Here is a 13,972-nt window from a genome sequence, read left to right as displayed (position 1 = left end):
AATCCCCCTTGATCTAACACACCTTTCCCACTGGGGCGTTTTTCAGGCGCTTTTGGGCTAAAAATAGCGCCTGTAAAGTGCCTGCAAAATGGCTCCCCTGCAGTCTGTGTGAAAGACAGAGTGCTTTCACACTGAGGCGATGCTCTGGCAGGATCTTTAAAAAAAAAGTCCTGCAAGCAGCACGTTTGGAGTGGTGTATACCGCTCCTCCACTACTCCTGCCCATTGATATGAATGGGCACCACTGCCGAAGCGCATGCAATGCGATTTGGCAGCAGTGCTTCATGGGCGCATTTAACCTCTTCCTTGGCCGCTAGCTGGGTTATATGTGCCCCACTAGCAGCCAAATAGCACCGCTAAAATTATGGTAAAGAGCCGCTAAAACTTGCGTTTTACCATCAACGCCTGCCCGCTCCAGTGTGAAAGCAGTCTTCATAAGTGATACAGAAAATATCTTACATTTAAACATTTATTAAACAAAACAAACCTCCAATCAGTTTACTTATTATTTACTTATCATAGTATGTATGATTTAGATAAAAAAACAAAATGGGCTAACTTTACTGCTTTTATTTTATTTTTATTTTTTAAATAGTGTATTTTTTTCCTAAAAAAAAATGCATTTGAAAGACCTCTGTGCAAATGCCGTGTGACATAAAATATTGCAACAACCGCTATTTTATTCCCTAGGATCTCTGCAAAAAAAAATATATAATTTTTGGGGGGGTCTAAGTGATTTTCTGGCAGAAAATACAGGATTTTTACTTGTAAGCAACAAGTGTCAGAAAAGATTTAGTCTTTAAATGGTTAAACTGAGAACTTCTACACACTGAGATGACTTCATTCATTCAAGTGTAAACACTGTATCATTTTGTTCTTTTCTTGGCAGCCTGCCCAGAGAGGAGGAAGACATTTCTATGGCAACTTACACTGACTTCTATTACAGAAGTCATTTCAAAGTCCCGCTGTAGTTCTAAATCGGCTTTTTATCAGCACAATAGGCCAATGCCGATTATTTAAAAAACGGCAAATATCGGCCGTTTTATCGGCCGGCCGATATATCGGTCGACCTCTAAACCTAAGCATGCCCAAATTGTACCAATTCCATACATGTTCTACAATATCAATAAACAAAAGTGTGTATCTATCATGGGGTGGTTTCTGTGGATACACTCAAAAGTCTAAAAAACAATTGCCACATCCTTATAACTCAAATTGAAAATAAAGGGAAAAGGGATCGGGGAAGAGGAGGAAAACCTACACACAAAAGACCTCAAGGAAGAGTGTTGGTTGTATTGGACTTTTTAGGCAATTTTAAATATACCAAAGGAAAAAAAATTATATTCAAAAATATTTATTTATAGAATTTTTTTTTTTTAAATAAAAAATAAAATTAAAAGCTTAAAAAATAAAAGCATATCAGATGCTGCTTTATATCCTGTCTGTGTTAAAACATTCTAGACAATATCCATACCTATTTCTACTAATTGTATATAACAACTTGTACATTGGTATTAAAAATAGAAAAGGATTACACTAGACAAGATTTCAATTACAGAACTGATCTCAGATATGTTCTGGCGCTCTACATGTTTCGCGGCAACGCTTCCTCAGGAGCAATTTTCTACAATACAGAAAGTGTATCAATCAGATCAAAAATCATAAATTCACATACATTTATAATCTGTTTATAAACTAAGCAGAAAAAACAAATATTTAATAACCAAAATAACACCTTAAAATAAACCTATTCTCCCAAAAAAAAAGGGGGGGGGTTTGGGTGGGGGGTGTGTCGTGAGGACTTTTATAATTTGAAGCAATATGGGAACAGGTGTGACATTTTATTCTAGTACAAAAATTGTATATATTCCAATAGATTTACTTAAATTTCTTCATGGGGATGCCCCAAAAGAAATATGCAGAAAGGAGAAGGAAGACAATAAGAAAATATATTTCTAGGCAGATAAAACGATTTTCACTTCGACACCACACTTTAATATGTATAGGAGCCTGCAATTTGCATAAGGGCTTCAGATATTTTGTAGTGTGAGGCAGCAAAAAAAGGAAGGGGTGATATTACACCGTATTCTGCATAAATAGAAATGAAAAGAATAAAAAAAATTAAACATTTTTATAGATTGTTTGTATACAATGAACGTGTCTTCATTTATGTGTAGAAAGATGTATATACTAAGCATTATATATGGAAATATAATGTTGAGTGTGAGAAGTGTGCACAGGTTCAAAGAACTTGATTATATAAATTGTCTATCATTTAGATGGGGCTTTTTATAGTCAGTAAAAGACACATTTAATTGATACAAATTCTAGGTGTCGGAGTGTAATTGATAATTGAAAAGGAAATTGTGCACAGTTTGAATTGTGCTCACATGTGCTAGTAGCAACATAGTGATAAAGAAAACAAAGCAAGGGTTAATATGTTGTATATCACCTCTTAGGTTCAAGTAGCCAGTTTCTGTAACTTCTCCAACAACGAATGGAATGAAGGCGACCTATCCCAATTGGTTCAAAGTTTAAAGGGGGACCTTCTAGCCCCTACAGTGTTTTCCTCTGTCGGGAGGTCAGACCGCTGTGCATGGACGCCGGTTCAGTTCGTCCGACTTATGCACAGCCGTCCCGGTAGTGACGTCACTCCTCGGCCAGCGGAAGTGACATTCACCAACCCGACCATGCCCCCTCGGGTGACACCGGGCAGAAACGCTGCGGACAGGAAGTGCAGAGTCCCCATGGTCAGCGTGCACGCCGGGAGAGGGCAGAGCAACTGCACCGCCCCCCAACCAATCAAACATGCCGAACGAGAAGGGGGCGCCACACAATCTCCTCCCCGCCGCCAAGCCCACCGGGTCACACAACCCGAGGCGAACCCCACACGGGAGGGTAGGTACATACCCTGGGGAAGCACCATCCCATAGACCCAGGACATTAAGTAAAGGGTCAACATGGGTGGCGCTCTTGTGGCCGCACATTGCAATCAAATCAGTCCACAAACAGACACAAAAAAATAATTGAATTTTAAAAGGAGGGGGAGGAATGAACAAAAATACATCTGGGAGTGGTTTAACAAATCAACACAAAATCATTCCCGTATTTGGGGACATAACAGTTGAAAATAGTTATATTTAGACATAAATTCATATCACATAAACATATATAATTTAAATAAACCCTGATATCATATATAGCCACTGAGGGTTAGAGGACAATATCTAGATATCCTAATATCCACAATGACATCTGGGGGTCTGACAAACGAACAAAGAGAGGAAAAACAAAAACAAAAAAAACCTACTTTTTTGTTTGAAAATAATTTAAAGAAATGTTTTATATGATTGAGTCTCGTTCAGGCCTGGAGCTTGAGTGGCATTAAGTCTCTCAATCCAAACAGTCTCTCTTTGTAAAATGCGCTTATCCCAGTTACCCCCACGTGGGTCTTTGGGTATAGTCTCCAGTACACTGAACGTGACACAAGTTGCATCAAATGCATGGCATAGGTCAATGTGTCTACTGATCGTCGTTAACATTTTTCCATTTGTTGATACATAAACGTGGTCTTTAATGCGTTGCCATAGACATCTAATAGTTTTTCCGACATTAAAAGGCTCCACATATACAGATCATTAGATACATTAAACCCTGCGTTTTACAGTCTGCTCTGAAGTTTAAGTGAAGAGACTCTCCATTTGGAAGTGCGATTTCTGTACCCTGTCTGATCCAGGGGCAGAAATCGCAGTTCCCACATTTGTATAATCCATTGCATCTCCTTGTGTCCTGTATACTTGGTGAATAAAAACTAGATACCAGACGGTCACGTAGTGAGGTGGTACGCCTAAATGTTAGACAGGGTTTTATTCCTACATGTTTTTTAATTATAGAATCTTGGTGTAGAATATGCCAATGGTTTGTAAGGATGTTGCGAACCTCCTCATGTTGAGATGAAAACCGCGTAACAAGTCTCAAGTCCGTTTTTGTTTCCGAACTGTGATTTTTCTTAGAATATAATAAGGTATTTCTAGGTTCTCTGCAAACCCTATTATAGGCCTTTCGTAGTACGGATTTACTATAGCCTCTAGCTAACAGACATGTACGAAGGAGACAAGCTTCCCTATAGAAATCCTTATCATGAGTGCAGTTTCTGCGTAGTCTGACATACTGTGCATAGGGAATATTCCTAACCAAGGGTGCATGATGGGCACTCGCTGCATGCAGTAGAGTGTTCCCTGCAGTCTCTTTACGAAAAAGTTTAGTGGCCAGACAGTTATTTTTATCCTTAAAGATATCCAAAAAGGTGATTTTTTTCAGGGTTTGTATTGAGAGTAAACTTCAAATTGTATGTGTTGATGGTAATTATTTCAATAAAATTAGTCAGCATTGTAGCTGTTCCTGTCCAAATTATAAAAATGTCATTGATGTATCGCATCCATGACATCACATGATCAGTAAAACCAAAGAGAGATTAATCTGAGAAAATGTCACGTTCCCACCCCCCCAGGTACAGGTTCGCATAGGCTGGCGCACAGTACGTACCCATAGCAAAACCCTGCACCTGGAGGTAGTGGGAACCATTGAAACTAAACCAGTTGTGTGTCAGAACAAATTTAAGAAGGGTTAAAATAAATTCATTGTATTTCCATCTAATATGTGGTTCTTCATATAGGAAGATGCGTACCGTCCCGACGCCCTTCTCGTGAGGGATGCTGGAGTATAAAGCTTCCACATCCAAAGTCACGAGGAGGGCGTCGAGAGGGATCACCATACCCTCAATTTAAACTTGAGTCTGGACACTTGAGTACAATGAGGTCTCTGACATACTCTTTATCATGTGATCAGCCATGTCCAATCACGGCTGATCACAGTGTAAACGGGAAGAGTCGGTGATCGGCTTTTCCTCACTCGCATCTGTCAGACGCGAGTAGAGGAGAGCCGATCGGCTGCTCCTCTGACGGGGGTCTGTGCTGTTCGATTATTAGTGCAATCCCCCCGAGGATGCCCACCACCAAGTATGCCTCCCTAGATCACCAGGGATGCCAATCAGTACCCACAATGGATGCCAATCAGTGCCCACAATGAGCATCACTGATTGGCAGGCATTATTGTTTGGCACTCATTGGCATCCATCAGTACCATACACATTACAGTACATCAGTGCCACATATTATTACCCATCAATGCCACCTCATCAGTGCCCTTCAGTGCTGCTTTATCAGTGCCTGTCAGTCCAGCCCCATCAGTGAAGGAGAAAACTTAATTATTTACAAAGTTTTGTAACTGAAGCAAAAAAATGTTTTTTTTCAAAACCTTCAGTCTTTAATTTTTTATATTTTTTATTTGTTTAGCAGAAAATAAAAATCCCAGAGATTATCAAATACCACCAAAAGAAAGCTCTATTTGTGGTAACAAAATGATAAAAATTTAGTTTGGGTACAGTGTAGCATGACCGAGCAATTATCATTCCAAATGCGACAGCGCTGAAAATTGGTCTGGGCAGGAAGGTGTATAAGTACCCAGTATTGAAGTGGTTAAAAGGAGATCAAAGTTTATACCAAGTAACTGTAGACCTGTTAGTTTAACTTCTATAGTTGGGAAGATAGTGAAGAGTTTAATAAAAGACCACATAGATGAGTTCTTGTTGGAAAAAAATATTTTAAGCAACAGACAGCATGGATTAATGAAAGACAGAAATTGTCAAACTGATTTATTTTTATGATGAGGTAAGTAAAACCTTGGACAGAGTGATGGCTGTGGATGTGGTATACCTGGACTTTGCAAAAGCATTTGACACCGTTCCCCACACACGGCTCATGTGTAAGATAAAGTCTACAGGCTTATAAAGATCAATTTGTAAATGGATAGACATCTGGCTAAAATACCGAATTCAGAGAGTAGTTGTTAACCTTTAGGGATGAGCCGAACACCCCCCCGGTTCAGTTCGCACCAGAACTTGCGAACGGCCCCCCGCGTTCGTTACGAACGTTAGAACCCCATTGAAGTCTATGGGACTCGAACGTTCGAAATGGAAAGTGCTAATTTTAACGGCTAATATGCAAGATACTGTCCTAAAAAGGGTTTGGGGACCTGACTCCTGCCTCAGGGGACATGGGTCAATGCAAAAAAAAGTTTTAAAAACGGCCGTTTTGGCGGGAGCACTGATTTTAATGACGATTAAAGTGAAAAAAAAAAAAGTGAAATATTACTTTAAATATGGTGCCTGGGGGGTGTCTGTAGTATGCCTGTGAAATGCCACGTGTTTCCCGTGTTTAGAACAGTCCCTGCACAAAATGACATTAAACTGAAATAACACCATTTAAAACTGCTTGCGGTTTTAATGTTATATCTGGTTCCTGCAATATGGTTGAAAATCATTGAGAAAAATGGCATGGGTAGCCCTCCCTGCCCATTACCAGCCTATTTGGGTCTTGTACGCATATTAAGGGGAACCCTGTACCCATATTAAAAAAAGGAATTGCGTGTGGCCCCCAGGCCCTATATACTCAGAACAGCAGTATACAGGCGGTGCAAACAAGACAGGGACTGTGTAGGTTTGTTGTGTTAAGTTGAATCTGTTTGTAATTTTAAACTGGTACATTTTTAAAGTGTAGCTCCAGTCAAAAAAACTATTTTTAAGCTTTTTGGAAAACATAGGGAAGGGTTATCACCCCTGTATAATTTGTTTTGCCATCCGTCTTTTTTCATCTCACTTGCTGCTGTCTCCTTCCGTTTGCAAGTAGGAGATGTTTGTAAGTTGGATGTTTTGAAAGTAGGGGCCTGCCCTATATTATAGCGGTATGTACTGGGTACAGAGCACGCAGACAGCACGCACTATCTCCTAACACTACTGACTGCAAGCTCTATTATTAACCACTTGACCACTGGGCACTTAAACACCCTTAATAACCAGACCAATTTTCAGCTTTTGGTGCTCTCACATTTTGAATGACAATTACTCAGTCATGCAACACTGCACCTATATGAAATGTTTGTCCTTTTTTTCACACAAATATAGCTTTCTTTTGGTGGTATTTAATCACCTCTCAGTTTTTTTATTTTTTGTGCTATAAAAGAAAAAAGACCGGAAATTCTGCGGAAAAAATGAATTTTTCTTTGTTTCTGTTATAACATTTTGCAGATTAGTAATTTTTTCTTCATAATTTTTTTTTTACTGGCTACATGTTTTGAGTTGCAGAGGAGGTCTAGGACTAGAATTATTGCTCTCGCTCTAACGTTCTCGGCAATACCTCACATGTGTGGTTTGAACACCGTTTTCATATGTGGGCGGGGCTTACACATGCGTTCGCTTCTGCATGCGAGCACATGGGGACATGGGCGCTTTAATTTTTATTTTTTATTGTTCATTTTACTTTATTTATTTTAGTTTGACATTTTTTCCCCAAAAATATATTTTTGATCACTTTTATTCCTATTACAAGGAATGTAAACATCCCTTGTAATAGGAATATGGGGTGACAGGTCCTCTTTACAGTGAAATCTGGGGGTCAATATGACCCCACATCTCACCTCTAGGCTGGGAAGCCTGAAATAAAAAAAAGATTCTGGCTTTGATCGTACTGGCGAGTTGGTAGAAGCACCGGAGGGCGGTGAGGGGTGGGGGGCGTCTATGGCTGGGTATTTCAGGGTATCACCGAGTATGGCTGGGTATCTCCGAGTATGGCTGGGTATGGCAATTTATGGCAGGGTATTGCAGAGTATTGGTGGGGTATTGGCGGGGTACTACAGAGTAATAGCAGGTTACTGCAGAGTATTGGGGAGTACTACAGAGTAATGGCAGGGTACTGCAGAGTAAAGGCGGGGTACTGCAGAGTAATAGCAGGGTACTGCAGAGTATGCACTGGTATTGCAGAGTATTGGCGGGGTACTACAGAGTAATAGCAGGGTACTGCAGAGTAAAGGCAGGGAACTGCAGAGTAAAGGCAGGGAACTGCAGAGTAAAGGCAGGGTACTGCAGAGTAAAGGCAGGGTACTGCAGAGTAAAGGCAGGGTACTGCAGAGTAAAGGCAGGGTACTGCACTGCAGAGTAATGGCGGGGTACTGCAGAGTAATGGCGGGGTACTGCAGAGTAATGGCGGGGTACTGCAGAGTAATGGCGGGGTACTGCAGAGTAATGGCAGGGTACTGCACTGCAGAGTAATGGCGGGGTACTGCAGAGTTATGGCAGGGTACTGCAGAGTAATGGGGGTTACTGCAGAGTAATGGGGGTTACTGCAGAGTAAAGGCAGGGTACTGCAGAGTAAAGGCAGGGTACTGCAGAGTAAAGGCAGGGTACTGCAGAGTAAAGGCAGGGTACTGCAGAGTAAAGGCAGGGTACTGCAGAGTATGCACTGGTATTGCAGAGTATTGGCAGGGAATTGAGGGGTTAAATTCGGTGAGCAGCGATGTGGGCACTGCAGATGCAGCCCACATCGCTGCTGACACCGATCTCTTTCCCCTCCGCTGTACCGATCGGTACAGAGAGGGGAGGGAGGAACCGGCGTCATAACATGACGCCGGTTTGTTAACAAGTGATCACTCCGTCATTTGACGGAGCGATCACGTGGTAAATGGCCGCGACGAGCGGCCGTTTACCGTGATCCGTGCTGCGCCGGGTCCTGTGGCCCCAGGGGGCGCGCGAGAGCAGAATTCTGGGAGGCCGTTAATTAACGGCCTCTCAGAGTTAAACAACCGCCCTGAAGCCGTTAATCGGCAATGGGCGGTTGTTAAGTGGTTAAAGATAGATCACTAGCTAGCTATATAGGTGAGGTGAATATAGTGTAGTTGTGTATACTGCGGTCAGGGCACAGACAATAACCACTACACAAGAGCAAGATAGGAAATCAGCCAAAAATGATTGGTGTGTAACTGTGTTGAAGGTACACAGAACACCCACTGCTTCAGATTCCAACACACTACACGAGGCCGCCTCAAAGGCAGCCTTATATAGTGTGGGGCATGCACTACACAGCCTGAGCTATGATTGGCCACAGGCAGGATGCCTGTGGCCAATCATGGCTCTCCTCGCTGCTGGCGCTGTGATTGGCCAAGCATGCGGGGTCACAGTGCATGCTTGGCCAATCATGAGCCAGCAATGCACTGCGCCATCGCAGTGCATTGTGGTCCGCGCGCGCCATACGAATTTTGACGCGAACGGACCAAGAGTTCGGATTTCGCCGAACGCCCGAACAGCCAATGTTCGAGTCGAACGTACGTTCGACTCGAACACGAAGCTCATCCCTATTAACCTTAGACCATTTAGTAAGAATAATCAGTGGTGTACCCCAAGGTTCAGTGCTGAGACCCTTACTTTTTAATATATTTATAAATGATATAGGGTCTGGGATTAAAAGTAAGATTTCTGTCTTTGCAGGTGACACTAAGCTATGCAGTGGAATAACGTCCTTACAGGATGTATCCAATTTACAAGCCAACCTCAATGCACTAATATCCGATGTCTAATTGGGCAACTAAGTGGGAAATTAGGTTTAATGTTGATAAATGTAAAGTTATGCACTTGGGCGGCTAAGAATATGCATGCATCACACATGCTAGAGGATGTACAACTGGGGGAATTAATGGTGAAGAAGGATCTGGGTGTTTTGGTATATCATAAGCTCAATAATAGCTTGCAATGCCAAGCTGCGGTTTCCAAAGGAAGCAAAGTCCTTTCTTGTATTGAGCGGTATGGACTCCCGAGAGAGAGATAACATTTTGCCCCTGTACAAATCATTTGTAAAACCTCATCTGTAATATGCAGTTCAGTTTTGGGCACCAGTTCTCAAAAAGAATATCAGGGAACTGGAGAAAGTGCAGAGAACAACATCCAAACTAATAAGAGGCATGGAGGAGCTCACCTATGAGGAAAAATTAGAGGAACTGAATCTATTCCCTCTTGAGAAGAGATTATGATTATTATTATTATACAGGATCTATATAGCGCCGACAGTTTTTGCAGTGCTTTACAACATTAGGGCAGACAGTACAATTACAATACAATTTAGTACAGGGGGGAGATCAGAGGGCCCTGCTCGTTAGAGCTTACAATCAAGTTATACAAAAGGGTAATAGCTGTGGAAGATGAGCTAAAGGAGAAAATAGTGCAGTTGTTAGATGGAGGCAGGAAAGGCTTCTCTGAAGAGTAAAGTTTTCAGGGATTGTCTAAAAGTGGATAAATTTGGAGATAGTCTGACAGATTGGGGTAGCGAATTCCAGAAGATGGGCAAGGCTCGGGAGAAGTCCTAGAGGCGGATATTGAAGGTGGTGATGAGGGAGCTAGAGAGCAGGAGGTCTTGGGAGGAATGAAGAGGGCGACTAGGCTAGTGATGTAGCTGGGGGCAGAGTTGTGGATGGCTTTCTAACTTAATTTTAGTATTTTGAATTTAATCCGTTGGGCAAGTGGCAGCTAATGGAGGGATTGACAGAGAGGGGTAGCAGATACTGAGCGGTTTGTAAGGTGGATGAATCTGACAGCAGCATTCATGATGGACTGAAGGGGGCGTAGGTTATTTAAAGGTAAGCCAATGAGGAGGGAGTTGCAGTAGTCAAGGCGAGAGATAACCAGGGAGTGAATCAGGAGCTTTGTGGTTTTCTTGCTTAGAAAGGGACTTAGCTTGGAGATGTTGCAGAGGTTGAGGCGGCAAGCTTTCGAAAGTGATTGAATATGGGGCCGAAAGGAGAGTTCAGAGTCCAGAATAACACCTAGAACCTTGGCATGTGGGGATGGGTGGAAGGTTGTGCCATTGTTCTTGACAGAGAAGTCAGGGGAGGAGGCACATGGGGGAGGGAATATTATAAGCTCGGTTTTGGACAAGTTGAGTTTGAGGAAGTGTTGTGACATCCATACAGGTATGTCTGTTAGCAAGTTAGTGATGCGTGAGGAGACTGATGCAGTGAGTTGAGGGGTGGAGAGATAGATTTGTGTGTCAGAGTAGAAATGATATTGAAAGCCATGAGAGGTTATTGGCTGACTCAGGGCAGAGGTGTAGATTGAAAATAAGAGGTCCAAGAACAGAACCTTGGGGAACCCTGACGGAGAAGGAAAGAGGAGTGGAGGAAGTAGAATTGTAAGTGACACTGAAGGTGTGTTGGGATAGGTAGGATGAGAGCCACTGAAGAGCACAGTCATGAAGACCAAGGGAGTAAAGTTTTTTGAGGAGGAGGGGGTGAGATAAAGGGGGGATATGATCAACATGTACAAATACATAAGTGGTCCATATCAAGAACTTGGTGTTGAATTATTCACTTTAAGATCTTCATAGAGGACAAGGGGGCACTCTTTACGTCTAGAAGAATAAAGATTTAATCTCCAAATACAGAAAGGTTTCTTTACAGTAAATATCCCCCAAAAATATATATAAAAAAAACAAATTTCTTTCTCAGTTTAGGCTATGTATTCTTCTACATATTTTTTGTAAAAAAAAATCGCAATAAGTGTATATTGATTGGTTTGCGGAAAAGTTATAGTGTCTACAAAATAGAGGATAAATTTATAGGCGTTTTTTTTTTTTTTTTATCGTGACTGCAACATTGCAGCAGACACTTTTGACACTATTTTGGGATCCGTGACATTTATACATCAATCAGTGCTATAAAAATGCACTGATTACTGTGTAAATGAGACTGGAGGGAAGGGGTTAAACACCAGGGGGCGATCAAGGGGTTAAGTGTTTCCTAGGGAGTGATTCTAACTGGTGGTGATGGGCTCACTACAACATGACAGAGAGTACTGCTCCTGATGACAGGGGGCAGTAGATGCCTGTCAAGTTGCTAGACAGAACAGGGAAATGCCTTGTTTACATCTCCCTGTTCTGCCGCTCCATGTCACGATCGTGGGACCCCCGTGGGCACACACGAGTACGTGCTGCGTGCCCAGTAAACAGTGTCTTAAAGGGGATGTACAGGTACGCCCATTTGCCCAACCGTGCCATTGTGCCGACGTACATCGGCATGCACAGGTCGGCAAACAGTTAAAAATGGCCTGGATTCTTTCCTAAATGTACACAATATAACTGGGTACTAACATTTTATAGGTAAAGGTTGATCCAGGGAAAATCCGATTGCCTCTGGGGGGATCAGGAAGGAATTTTTTCCCCTGCTCTAGCTGTTTGGAGCATGCTTTGTTGGGGTTTTTTGCTTTTCTCTGGATCAACTGTGGGTGTAGGTTTGTGTATATGGGATTATATATTTTTTTTTTTTGTTGAACTTGATGGATTTGTCTTTTTTTCTAACTAACTGTAACTGTATATACAAGGGCATTACAAAAGCAGATGATTTCCATAAAACAATGTGTGTTTTTGTGATTAGCAGCCAAAAATCTAAGAAAAATGCAAAAACTGTAGCTTTGATCTTCTGGGCTCTGCTACTGTGACACCTTGTCTCATACAGTATAGTAGTAGAAGTCACATTCTCCCTCCCACCTTACTTATTCAAAAAACATCTTCTATTCTGTACCAGATAGCAAGTCAAGCAGCAGAGCCTGGAAGATCAAAGCTGATAGTAAATATGTCATTAAGACAATTTCGGTTTTTTAGCTTCTCCATCAGTATGTATAGTATATGTAGTGTATACAGTTTTAGCAATAACTTGGCAAAATCAGTCTAAAATACTCCCCTGGAGTTTGGCTTTAAGGAATGTTTCCCTGACTTATGCAGTGTCAGCCAATGATTTGAGTGTCTAACTCAAATTATTGGTAAATATTGTCAATTATAATGCCTTTTGTTGCATTTATTTGAAGTGATTTGTGCAAATGATCACAGATGCAGTAATCCGAAGGCATTCTTTCAGTGTCTAAGTCCATTTCTGTGTCCAAGTTCAGTTGGTTGGTGATTTTTTTTTCTATTCTGGTTTGGCCAATTTTCAACCTCATTTACTACCTAGTATAGCTATTTATGAGTAGCTTTATGCCACATAAACCCTTGAACTCTGTTTTGTCTTTCCCTGTTCATGGATTTTTGGAATTTAAGTGAATTTGATTGACATTGATGTAGGTGTTCAATAAACTACTCCTCAGACTAAAAGGACGACATATTTCCTGATCTTTTGACTGTCTCATACATGTTGATTGACTACCTAAAAATCTGGAATGTATAACCTGGCCATGTTCCTTGACACAGGAGTTGAGAAGCACTGTGATGAAACAAAAGTTGCCAGTTTATCTTTTAGATGTCATATTTTGTGAATATTCTATTTTAGACCTATTGTACTTTTACAAACTCCCAAAGAAGCTTTTGTATACTAGAGCCCTTTCTTTCAATGAGAATCCTTTGGCCTCTTGTTCTATTTCACATTTCATCTACTCTACTGGGCTCTTAAAAATATTTTAGTACAGGGAAAATATGCAAGCAAATACACATTAAAAAAAGTCACTTACCAGTTTACAAAAATGTATTTAGTTCCATAACTTTATTTTCTTGTATTGCACTTTTCTAATAGAAATTATAGTCCTTTTTTTTTTTTTTTTTTTTACAGATTTTTTTAAAATATGATGACTAATTTTTAAAGTGGAGCTCCAGTCAAAAATTGTGTCATTCTAACTTCTATTTAGATATGTAGTTGATTTGGTTTTACACATGTGATCAAGTGTGCCATTTGGTGGCCTAAAAGTTCAGATGAGACCTGACTTAAGCACACTGGTTGTCCCTAAAGGCATGCCTTGAATATATAAAAAACATATATAGGCATTGTGAATGTGTTTTGTAGATGACAACGCTGGTATGTTTGATTAACCATTTATTAAACATTTCCAACCTGAACTTCCATTTGGGAAACCGTTAAATCAGTGGGCTCCATTTTATTTCAGTTTTGATTTGTATATTTGATAAACATTTATGAATGTGGAGCTGCCTTATTTGTTTACTACATATGCAAACTTAATTTATCCTTAACACTGTCCATAGCAATTTTACTGCTACAGGGCGCCTCTCCTGTGCCGAATTGTGTGTGTGTATATGTATGTGTGTGTGTGTGTA

General features: G+C 41.0%; 1 protein-coding gene across 4 annotated transcripts in view; it reads left to right on the top strand.

Annotated features, from left to right (window-relative positions):
• The window catches only part of FER (FER tyrosine kinase), a 491,045-nt gene that overhangs the window by 230,463 nt on the left and 246,610 nt on the right, over positions 1-13,972 (top strand). The gene's annotated exons all lie outside the window — the stretch shown is intronic.

This window comes from Lithobates pipiens, unplaced genomic scaffold (genome assembly GCF_037356315.1).
Source record: "Lithobates pipiens isolate NorthernLeopardFrog02 unplaced genomic scaffold, aLitPip1_a1.2 Scaffold_3, whole genome shotgun sequence".
Classification (NCBI taxonomy): Eukaryota; Metazoa; Chordata; class Amphibia; order Anura; family Ranidae; genus Lithobates; species Lithobates pipiens.
Note: the sequence above shows the minus strand (reverse complement) of the source record. Positions and strands in the feature narration are given on the sequence as shown.